General features: G+C 37.0%; 1 pseudogene; it reads left to right on the forward strand.

Moving 5' to 3' along the window:
* Window positions 1-2,557, forward strand: part of LOC122749625 — a 113,914-nt pseudogene extending 111,357 nt beyond the window's left edge.
* The last annotated feature ends 9,665 nt before the right edge of the window (window positions 2,558-12,222 follow it).

Raw genomic sequence — 12,222 nt, forward strand, 5'->3', positions numbered from 1 at the left:
AGTAGTAAAGTGAGACTATGCCATCCCTTGTTCTATGCTGTGCTTCCATTAATTCAGCTTAAGGCTAAAGTTTTTTTTGTTGTTGTTGTTTTGTTCCAGTTTTCACTCACATTGAACTAACTGTCTTATAGGAACCCTATTTTTGTTTGTTAGTTTATGTTTTTCACATGAGCTAATATCTCACAACATCTACTTTAATCAAAATCAATACTAGAATGGAACAGGGTACTGACATCTGAAAGGGAAGTCATCCCTCTCCCTTGATCAGCCCTGGGCCACAACCCTTTGAAGGTACCTTCACCAACATGCCCCTCACATAGGGTTTGCTTTCCCTAACAGCTTTATTAGTATGAATCAGAAGTAGGTTGGAGCTTGCTAGCTCCCAAGAGCCAATTGATAAATTTTTAGTGTGAAAATTTATACCTCTGAAATATCAAGACTTGATTTGTTGGTTTATTGATTGCCTAGACTTAAAAAAAAATTATGGATAAAATGTCAATATTTGCATTAAACTTAAAAGTGAGTCATGTATATTCCCCCCAACTACCGTGGCCCAGAGAACCGGTTATTAAATATTTACTAGCACACCAATGGTATGCATAACTGCATGTAGGGGAGATTGCCCATACTAATGGTGGGCCTGGGGACCCAAGCCATGTGTTCAGTGGCATAACTAGTTGTGATGCTTACATGTGCTGGCCCACCAAGCAGCAGCCTTGGTAGCAATGCGAGTCTCTGTCTGTATCTTTCCCTCAAGTGAAGTTGTCCTATAAATTATGACTTCACACAACATATACTTGAAAGGTTTTTTTTTTTAACTAAGTGGTAATTTTAAAAAACTGATTCTATTTATTTATTCACTTAATTTGTTGTACACCATAGTCACTTCCTGAAATTCACCATCACATTCCACTAACCCTCCCTAATAATAAAGAAAAACAGGTAAAACTGATCATTAGATTAATCACATCTGAAATGTATGTAACACTCCATACCCATAGTCTATCATATCCACAATAGCAATGTCTTCAGAATCAACTTAAATTATCTTTCCTATTGAGCAAATGCATTTAAAAAAATCTTTTCTTTTTCCTTGTTTATTGTTTTGTTTTGTTTTTTGCGGGGCAATGGGGGTTAAGTGACTTGCCCAGGGTCACACAGCTAGTAAGTGTCAAGTGTCTGAGGCCAGATTTGAACTCAGGTACTCCTGAATCTAGGGCTGGTGCTTTATCCACTGTACCACCTAGCTGCCCCTGAGCAAATGCATTTTTAAAAAATATTAGAAAGTTACCTGAAAGTACAAACAAATAATAGGGAGCTTGTCTTAGAAAGCTGGCAAACTAAGAATCACTGAAGTTACAACTAGTAAATATGGTTATGATATTGGGCTCTTGCTAAAATTCACATCAAAAATATTTTTTACAAGTACAATTTTTTACAAATTGTTTTTTAACCTTTCCTACCTGTCAACACATATACTCAATCAAGGATTTGTTTTTAAATTGTATTCTTTCTGCCTTTTACCTTGCTGATAGTTATGAAAATCTAGCAATCAGAATTTAGCTGACAACTTTTATTGCTGATACACAAGGCAGAAAGATTCAGCTTGGTCTTCCTCAGGTGAATTTGCTCTTCAATGCCAAGAGAAGCATAAAGAACAATTTTTGTGAGTTAAAGAAGCAGATAATATTCAGAAATATCCAGGGGGAAGAAATGTTGGCTACACAAGTACTATTTTTATAGTTGCATTTATGGTCATAAGTATTCTTTACTAAAGGGATAAAGGAAGCAGCTTGGGATATTCATTAGAATAGTGAATAGCTGATTTATTCACTGCATACAGAATATCATTAAAAAATATGATCCTATGATAGCAGCTTCATTTTTCTTGTTTGTCCACTGTGTTAAAGAGACATAAAATTATACAGTGTAATCATTGCATGTTACTACTTGAAGGCACCTTAAGATATCAGTGACCTCATTTTGCAAGAAAATGATGGAAGATGACCGAAGCATCATGCTGAGTATGCTCTTGCCTTACTGGCCTCGAGCCTCACCTCCTGCTCCAGCCTCCTCCCCACACCCCCGCCCCGCCCTGGCCCCCTGCAGTGGTCTGCCATATCGTATCCCCTGATTCTGGTGAAGCTAAAAGAGTGACTTCAATTGGAGACCGACTGAATGTTGACTGCTCTGATTCACAAAGAGCAGAAGAAAGCCAATGAAGTGAACCGAATGGTGTTAGTGGGAGACTTCAAGGACAGAGTAGCTATTCTAGTGGATGATGAGGCCGATACTTGTATTATCTGTCATGAAGCAGATAAACTCCTTTCAGCTGGAGCCACCAAAGTCTACACCATTCTTACTCATGGAATTTTTTCTGGTCCAGCAATTTCTTGAATTAACCACGCCTGCTTTGTGGCATGTACTTCAGGAAGACAAGACGAAGCATTGCCCCAAAATACAGGTGACTGATCTCTCTATGATTCTGGCCGAAGCCATCCAGAGGACTCACAATGGAGAGTCGGTCTCCTACCTGTTCAGTCATGTTTCTTTATAATTGATGCTGCTTCTCACTTCGAAGGCTTTTCTTTGCTAAGCCAGTCATTATTTGGTATATTAAAAAAGTTTATTAGAAATCCGGGCTTGTTCATCCTGCTCTCCACATTTTTTGCGCAGTACGATTCCCTGAGACTGCTTTTTTCGTTAGTCTAAATGAACTTTCGCTCTTAACTCTGTGTGGAAAATGGGGCTATGCATCCACCATAGATGTCCAGGGGGAGGGGGAGGGCCTGGAGGGGAGGGAGGCAGGGGTGGGGACAGGGCAGATGCACCACTATATATGCAAACTTCAGAAGTTCTGGTTGGTTGGTTGGTTTAAAAATAAAACTCTGCAAAGCCTAAAAAAATGATGTTCAGAGAGGACCTGTGACTTGCCCAAGGTCATGCAGCTAATGAGTGACATGCTCAGGTTTAGTAGGCAGATCTCTTGATTCCTAATCCCATGTTCTTTGCCCTCCATCATACTAACACTTTATTTGTTTGAGAGAGAATTTTGGATTTATTTGTTAACAAACACATGCTAATTAAGATGCTATTAAGAACATACAAAAGGTGATAAGGAAGATAGTGTGATAATTCAGAAGGAATGCTAGCCCTACGGTAGGAGATTCAAATCCTGGTTCTGCTACATAGTAGCTTTATGACCTGGCAAATGCTATTTATTGGGATCTCATTTTATTACTTACTTTACAAGGTTGTTGGGAGGTGAGCATTTTCTCAAGTATTCTATAAGTGTGAATTGTTTCCACAGGTAATTTAGAAAATATTAATAACATAGAGTTTCAACTTTCTATGGGCTTCCATTTTTAAAAATAATTTCCTTTTCTGTGTAAGTATCAGTAAGACAAATGAAGGACCAAGCAGCTTTAAATTTGAGGTTACTTCTTTGTTTTCATTCAGATCTACCATTCCATTTATGTAGGGAATTCCCAACATGGAAACACCCTCTGCCAAAACAGATCATCAATTGCAGTGTAATAAAGGGTTAAATGGGAACTGGCAACATGAAAAAGGCTTCCCAAACTCATCTCCCTATGATTTTCAGACACTGATGGTCACTCATTCATCCTCCAACCCTTCTTCTATCCCAGACTTTAAACTTGGATATGGTCATACTCTGGAAGTCCTGTGAGACATTTGTTCTTCCATGTTGTTAAGGTTCAAGACAGAAACTGCTAGAGAGAGAAAGTAATATTAACTTACTTCATAGACCTACCAAGAGATAATATAGCAGTTTGATGCTAGTATCTACTCTGACCAAGAGGGTTCATTGCTTCCCCTGTGCTGGAATTTTCATGGTGCTCCAGGCTTCAGGAAAAGAGGCCTCAGAAAAGAACTTTCCACATCAACATCATTTTATACTATATCATATCTTATTATAGTATGAATTTCTCATAGTTCCAGACTATATTGTTTGCATTCCTTATCCCAGGTAAAAATTCACCTTTCCATGGCATATTAATCCCAATCTATTAGGGGCAGCTAGGTGGCACAATGGATAGAGCAATGGCCCTGAATTCAGGAGGACCTGATTTTCAAATCTCACCCTAGACACACTAGTTGTGTGGCCCCAGGCAAGTCATTTAACTCCAATTGTCTTAAACATTCAGGGACATCATATCATCCTGATATGTAGAGATAGAGATAGAGATAGAGATAGAGATAGAGATAGAGATAGAGATAGAGATAGAGATAGAGATAGAGATAGAGATAGAGATAGAGATAGAGATAGAGATAGAGATAGAGATAGAGATAGAGATGGATGATAGATGATAGATGATAGATGATAGCGATAGATAGCTATAGCTATAGCTGTAGATATATAAATTTCCACTGGACCCAGATAGCTCTGGAGGAGAGACTGAGGTTGGTGACCTTGCATAGCCCTCCCTCACTTAAATCCAATTGACTGCAAGTCATGACATCATGTTCCTCTTCAAGAATGAAGAAAAACGACAGCAATCTCAATCTGAGGGGTAAACAGTGCATGCAACTGAATCCTGGAATAGTGTCTCTGATGCAGTTCCTTCTGTCAGAATGACTGGACTGACCTTTTTCCTGCCATGTAATTTGTTATAATTATTTCATCTATTCATTTACCTTTTATGCCCTTCTTTGCAAACTCTGATTTATACCTTGATTTTTGCTACATTTGCCATGTACACTATAATTTTCTAGTCAATGGTCATCTAAACTATTTGGAACAAAACACTCTACCCTTCTTAAACCTCTTAATCAGCAAATCTTTTTGAAAACTGGATGATAGAGAGGAGAGAGAAAAATCCAGACACAAACACAATACACACACACACACACACAGAAAGAGATAGAGAGACAGAGACACAGAGAAAAAGAGACAGAGTGAGAGTGAGTGTGTGTGTGTATGAGTGAGTGAGTGAGAGACAGAGAGAGAGAGAGAGAGAGAGACAGAGAGAGAGAGAGAGAGACAGAGAGAGACAGAGAGAGAGACAGAGAGAGACAGAGAGAGAGACAGAGAGAGAGACAGAGATGCTTTCCTGCCTCGTGTGTTAGATGCTAGGACTTAGGATGAGAAAATCATGAAGTGAAACTTATAGGTCATGAAGTCCAATCTAATTTTATACATGAGGAAATTGAGTAAAAGGGAATTCATTTCACTTGTTCATAATTATATAAATAGTGCCTATTACAGTAAAGATTTGAATGCAGGTATAAAATGGAGCAATCTCATAGGGATTATCTCCCTCTTGTTTCCATACTTACAGTGTCCCAAAGGTGTTTGTTATTGTAGGCTCACTTTCATTTTTTTGTTTGTTTTGTTTTGCTTTTGTTTGTTTGTTTTTGTGGGGCAATGATGGTTAAGTGACTTGCCCAGGATAACACAAAGCTAGGAAGTGTCAAGTGTTTGAGGTCAGATTTGAACTCAGGTCCTCCTGAATCCAGTGATGGTGCTTTTTATCCACTGTACCACCTAGCTGCCCCCTGTAGGCTCACTTTGATCTGCAGCTATATCTTATACATCATCACCTGCCATTCCTAATTATGAATGGGCAAGGGAGAATATATTATTCAAGATATCTTTGATTTGTGTTGACAATAGAACCATGTTTGGCACCCAATGGACTGGAAAGGCTGTGTTCCAAAGAAGGGGACATTTAAATTTAGTTTACAATGTGAAGATCTTAGCATTTATAGAGATATTCTACTAGTCCCATTCCAGCAAGCCCCATCCTTGAGATGCACAGAAAACTTTGACAGAAGGGACACTATCTGAGCTTATGTTCTTACTGGTACAAATGAATCAAAGGGATACATATTGGTTCCAACATGGTTCCAACATGTCAGTGCAGTAGGTACCATAAAATACTAAAGCTTTGGGGAGGGGGAATAAGTAAGACAAACTGTCCCTTTTCCTTGACTCCTTTTATCTTGTCTCCTAATACAATGTCACATTTTCTTCACCATACCTACTTTAGGCATCACAAAAGATATTATGATTCTAAAGATGTGTACCTACTTGTTTCAAGTAGAATTCTTACTATATATTCCACTCTCTTGGTCTCCTGGGGAATTTTACCCTGATATTGAGTATTGACTCATGACCTGATTTTTGACAGGGTCACCCTAACCATCCTTTTGGATTTGTGAACTGGAAAGGCCAAGAAGCCACAAAATTCCATGATAGCCATGTGGAAGCCACAAAAGGAAAGCCACAATGGAGGAATGTAAAGGATGTTATTCATGTCCATAAGAACTGTTAAGGCAGATGTGGCATTGCTGAAATCTACTTATGTTGTAGACAAAGCCCACTGAGTTATCCTTTCCTTCCCTCTCCCCTTTCCTATTTTCTGTCCTGACAGGGTAGGAATCTGATATACTACCTGAGGATGTACAGAAGTTTTATTTTTGTTTCTTAAAAATTATTTACCTTTCTGTTTTTAAACATATATTTCGCCTCATAAGCTGACAATTGTAGTACAGTTGCTGCTAATAACCCACTTGCTTAATTATTATGATTTTAATACATCAGAGGAATGATTGTACAGGGATTGATAGGAGAAGGAAAATAATTAAAAGAGTGGTATTTTGCCAGAAGCATATCCATGACTGCGGGCTCAAGCTAGGAAAGAGTATAGTGGTTCACTTTTACAGCTTTCTGGGAAGAAATAATAATTTTATCATGATTTCTCTAGGCATCTACATTAGAAGCACTGACTTTATCTAGTTAATCTGCAGGCTTGTCACTGAATGGTCAGCTGTCATTTTCTCCCTACTTCCTAATGAAGTAAAGGCAGTGCTCCAGAGGCTTAGGGGCCAAGTTAGTGACTAGGCAGAAAGGTCAACTTGCAGAGCAGGAATGACTCAGTCCACAAAAGAGAAGAAGGAATAAGGATGTCTGACAGCCATGTAGCACCAGCATACCATTAGACTAGTATTGACTTCCTGGTACATCTTCTGCAACTACTTTTCCATTTATCTCAGTTCCTTGGATTTGGTATGACAGGTATAATAGGTAAGAATTGCTAGAGGATTGCTAATTATCAGAATGAGCTGAAGCTTTTGAAGAAAGCAAAGAATAGGAAAAAGTTTTCTTTTTTAGCCATTCTGGAAAGAAAAGGAGCATTGAAGATAAAATGGGACTACTTGTAGATAAAATGATAATGCATGATGGAGTAAAGACAGAGCCACTTAATGTTTTCCTTTTGTTTTATCTATCATGAAGAATAATCTTTAGGTTAAAAAGGAAAGAACAAAACTCACTGATAAAGAGCAAAAACCTAAGATACTTAGGAAGTTGATAAGAGAGCACAGCTGACTTTGATGAATTTAAGTCACCAGTTACAAATAACCTACATCTTGGGGAACTGGAAGAAATCACATATATGATTGTTTAGCCTCTGCCAGTCTTTCTAAAGAAATTGTAAATAATAGGAGAGATGCCACATCATGGAGAAAAGAAAATGTTTCAATTTTCAAAAAAGAAAATAGTGGAATTTGTATCATTGCAGCTGCCCTAGCATTTGTAGGGGTCTTTGCAGAAGATATAGGCTTTCCAATGAGTTTAAAAGCATAAGGCGTTTATTTGGCATATTTTTAACTTACAAAAGTGTGTTATTGAGGATATAAGCCATAGGATCATAAAGGGAGAATGCAGATATAAAATTAGTGCAGCACAAAGTCTCCATATTCCCTTCCCCCACACCTGTACTCCCCACCCCCTGAAAAAAACAATAGTTATTCATCTGACACCAATAAAGCATGTCAGAGAAAACACAAGAGGAGATATATCTCTTGGCCCTAACTGCTACATATGGAATGGTGAGGTCTTGCTCTGATCTCTATGATTTATTTCCCACACTAATGGCACATCATAGGTAGTGGGTGCACTTTACTAAAGTTGTAAGTTTATAGCAGGGAAGATTACAGATATGGAGCTCCAGAAAAGATTCAAGGAAAAGATGATATATAGAAGGAGGTGAAATACTTAGAACAGGGACAAGATTTTGCAATAACTTAAAGGTTAGATCCAGAAAACCTGAGGCTTGATTTTGATCATGGCAAAATTATAAAATGTGTTAGTAAAGAGACTAAATATCTAGAAAACAAAGTCACAATTACAAAGAACCAGCATTGCTTCATAAGGAACAAATTATACCAGGCAAACCTCATTTCCTATTTTGATAGGATTACTAGAGTGATGGGCATAATATAATTTACCAACATTTTAACGTGGCATTTTACAAAATCTCATTTTCTTCTTGTGTAGAAGATGAAGATATGTGGATTTAACAGCAATAGCTTGCTGAGTTTGGAAAAAGTTCAATGGCTAGACCCAAAAATTTAAAAATTTGCTTTATTTATTTCAGGTAAGAGGTTCTCCTAGAGGTCTTTATAAATAAATTCTACATATTAATCAATTCCACTCATCTAAAAAAATCCACGGGTTGAAGCAGATGGTGTAGCTCTGCAGATTGCTGATTTCATTGCTGTAAACGTAAATATGAAAGTGATGACTTGTAATAAGGAATATGGTTCTTTCTTGCAAGTTTGTCGAAATTTTTTTCATTTTTAGGAAAAATAAGGTGACGAGGGATGTTATTTTGGCAAATGTTAGTTTCCTACAAACTGAAATGAACACAATATTCTTCTTCCCAGAGTTAACAAAGGTCTTTGTTTCTAGAGAAGTTCCATTTCTCCCTATACAAATATAATGAAAGGCATATTTGTGCTCCACATGACTAGCCATAGAATAGGCCTTTTTTCTTGCATCAGCTCTCACCTTAAAGCCAAGACAAGAGGAAAAGATGTAAAGGGCAAGGTTGGATGTGACTTAAGTCATATTAAGAGGTATCTCCCTCCATTCCTTGGAATATTCTTGAGTCTACCACTACACTAGTAGTGAACATGATGTGATTAGCTTTCAAATTTTATACAACCCATTCAGTTCAATGCACTTCAATTATATAAACACATTAAATTAACTGTCTGCCATATGCTAGGCACTGTGCTAAGTGAGTTGGGGATACAGATAAGAGACGAAAGACAGTACCTAACCTCAAGGAGCTGATGAATAGAATAGAATAGAACAGTACAGAAGAATAGAATAGAATAGAATAGAATAGAATAGAATAGAATAGAATAGAATAGAATAGAATAGAATAGAATAGAATAGAATAGAATAGAAAAAATAGAATAGAAAAAATAGAATAGAAAAAATAGAATAGAATAGAATAGAATAGAATAGAATAGAATAGAATAGAATAGAATAGAATAGAATAGAATAGAATAGAATAGAATAGAAGAATAGAATAGAATTTGAGTAGACACTGCACAAAAGGAAATTGGAAAAAGAAGTTGGGAAGGGATGCAGAGGGGTACCTGGTACATGGCCATTTTGGTATGTGGAATTGAAACAAGGCAGAGATGCTAGTGGAGAGTAGGCTAATATGGAAGTCAAATTTCTGCCTTCTATAAAGGAAAGCATTGAGAGGAGTTTAGCACTTTATTCTACAACCCTCTAATCAGAGGGGAGAGGAGCACAAAGAAGATGGTATCTAAGCCCATGTGATAGCAGCTCCACTGAGAAGCAGAGAAAAGACTTAATATTTCAAGAGAGCAATAGAGAAAAGAGTGAGGAAAGTGACCATGAATATAAAAGTAAATAAGGAACAACAGCCATTTTCCAGTGTGTATAGTTAAAAGAGAAGTTTGAGTTCAAGAAAGTGAACAATTTGCAGGGATTTATGAACTTGATCTATTCCTACAATCTGGTTAAATGCTAGGCTTTGGAAGCTGCAGCAATGTAGGCCACATGATTTTTATTTTTATATATTCTTTATTTTTCTTTGTTCTCTGATTATACATTTTAAAATAAGAGTATATAGTTAAACCATGCTTACATTAGTGACTTCATAATGCTACACTCACATAATAAGTGGGTGTAGTTTCCTATTAAGTGGGAATTGAAGCAAGAGACTAACTGGATAAATCTAGACTAACATATTCCATATTCCTAGACTAACAAGGTGAACACTAGTATCCATAAAAGGGTGATGTTGAGGGATACAGGTAGGAGTTCTCTGAAAACCAAAGGGTGCTTGATATTTTCTTGAGCATCTTCTAGTTTTATATGGAATACACTGGCTAGGGTAAGAGATTGCCAATCCCTGGCCTTTTCCTATAAATAGGAGAGCAGAAACATTTAGTGGTTTAAATCTCACACCTATATTCATGATTTTTCTTCAGGATGGTGTACTGCTTTTATTTCTCATAGGATTAAACCCTATTACCAATAAAGGGGATTATACCAAGTAGTCATTTTGGTAAAAGTTTAACAATTGGCTCTCCAGAACAAAAGCACACACAATACACTTTAAAAATTAATCTTCATTAGCATTTTCCTCTATCACTTTATTAAATCTAGACAATCAACAAAACAATTGAGCCCTAATTTTTATCATTTGTTTATACCTATGATATAAATAATCACACTTAAAGTTTAACAATAATCACTTAGTAGTCAGTTTGAATTGGCTCCATCATAACCATTACTGTACTAGAGTGTCCCCCGGCATACATAATAGTTTTGTAGTAGCTTAATGAGAAAACTTTTTGCATGAATCAAATTAAATGAGACTACCAAGAAATCAATTAATTAACATAGTGCCTGGAATATAGCAGGCACTCAACTGGTGATCAAAGTTTGCAAAGTGCTTTAATGTCTTCAACCATGATGGAGGAGAGAAAAATATGTCAATTATAAGAGTCATCTTGAAGTTGGGACCTCACAGATAAATTACTACTGGATAGCACTGTGGAGACTGATCTTTTACTATAACTTCATGGCCTGTAATTTATCAGTTGACAAGTATGAGTGTGAGATTTAAAATTGGGGAGGTCCTGGGGCAGCTAGATGGCACAGTGGTTAAAGTGCTGGCCCTGGATTCAGGAGTACCTGAGTTCAAATCTAGCCTCAGACACTTAACACTTACTAGCTGTGTGACCCTGGGCAAGTTACTTAACCCCCATTGCCCCGCAAAAAAAAAAAAATTGGGGAGGTCCTTCAAAAGCCGCTTCAGTAGCATGCGCTCAACTCTCAAATAATTCAGCTAAAACTTCTGTTTTTTTTTTTTTTTTACCACATTAGATAACATGAGTCTTTAAGTAGGTCCCAGAGACAGAATGCATATACTCAAGATGTCAAAACAAATAAATAAACAATTGACTCTGATAGCACCCTTCAAGGTTTATTATACTATCTATTCAACATGATTTATATAACTGCTTGTGAAGTAGTTATACCAGGTCTCCCCATATTTGAAGAGAGGCAACTAGATCACGCAGTGAAGTATTATGAGATAATAATTGCAAAGTACTATGCAACCTTGTTATAGCATTTTATCTTCTCAGTAACTCTTGGAGGTAGGTGCTACTATTCTTCACATTTTATAGATGAGGAAACTGAAATAGACAGAGGTTAAGTGACTTGTTCAAAGTCATACAGATAGTAATTATAAAGCACTGTGCAAAACTCAGGGCACCTTGGAGGTAGAGGGGATAGAACCCTGGGCTTGGCATCACAAAGACTAATCTTCATGAGATCAAAGCCAGCTTTGGACACTTATTAGCTGTATGACCCTGGGTAAGACACTTGATCCTGTTTGCCTCCATTTCCTAATCTATAAAATGAAATGGAGAAAGAAATGGCAAACCACTCCAAAATATTTGCCAAGAAAACCCCAAAATGGGGTCATGAAGAGTCAGACATAACTGAAATGACTGAATGCACACCTTAAAGTGCTATATAAATGCTAGCTATTATTATTATAGATGAGGAAATTGATGTTCAGGGAACTGAAATCATGAAGATAAAAGATGAAGTGGCCTACTCCAGGTCTCACTATGAACAGAGCATTTAGTGATAAATGGCAGAGCCAGGATTTGATAACAGATTGCATGATTTTATGTATTGGGTTCCATCATTATTGATACCTCCCTTCCTTTAAAAAAAAGCAAAGGGACACATTCTTCTCTCTAAGAAAAGAAAAAAGCATTATGTAGAGTTGATCCTTCCCAAAGTCTAACGCAATACATGCCTGTATATTTAAAAAATGGTCATAATGTATGTGCTTTGTATTGTAGATTATAAACTCCTTAAGGGAAAGTACTACTTTCCATTTAATT

The sequence above is a fragment of the Dromiciops gliroides genome, chromosome 1, assembly GCF_019393635.1.
Source record: "Dromiciops gliroides isolate mDroGli1 chromosome 1, mDroGli1.pri, whole genome shotgun sequence".
NCBI lineage: Eukaryota > Metazoa > Chordata > Mammalia > Microbiotheria > Microbiotheriidae > Dromiciops > Dromiciops gliroides.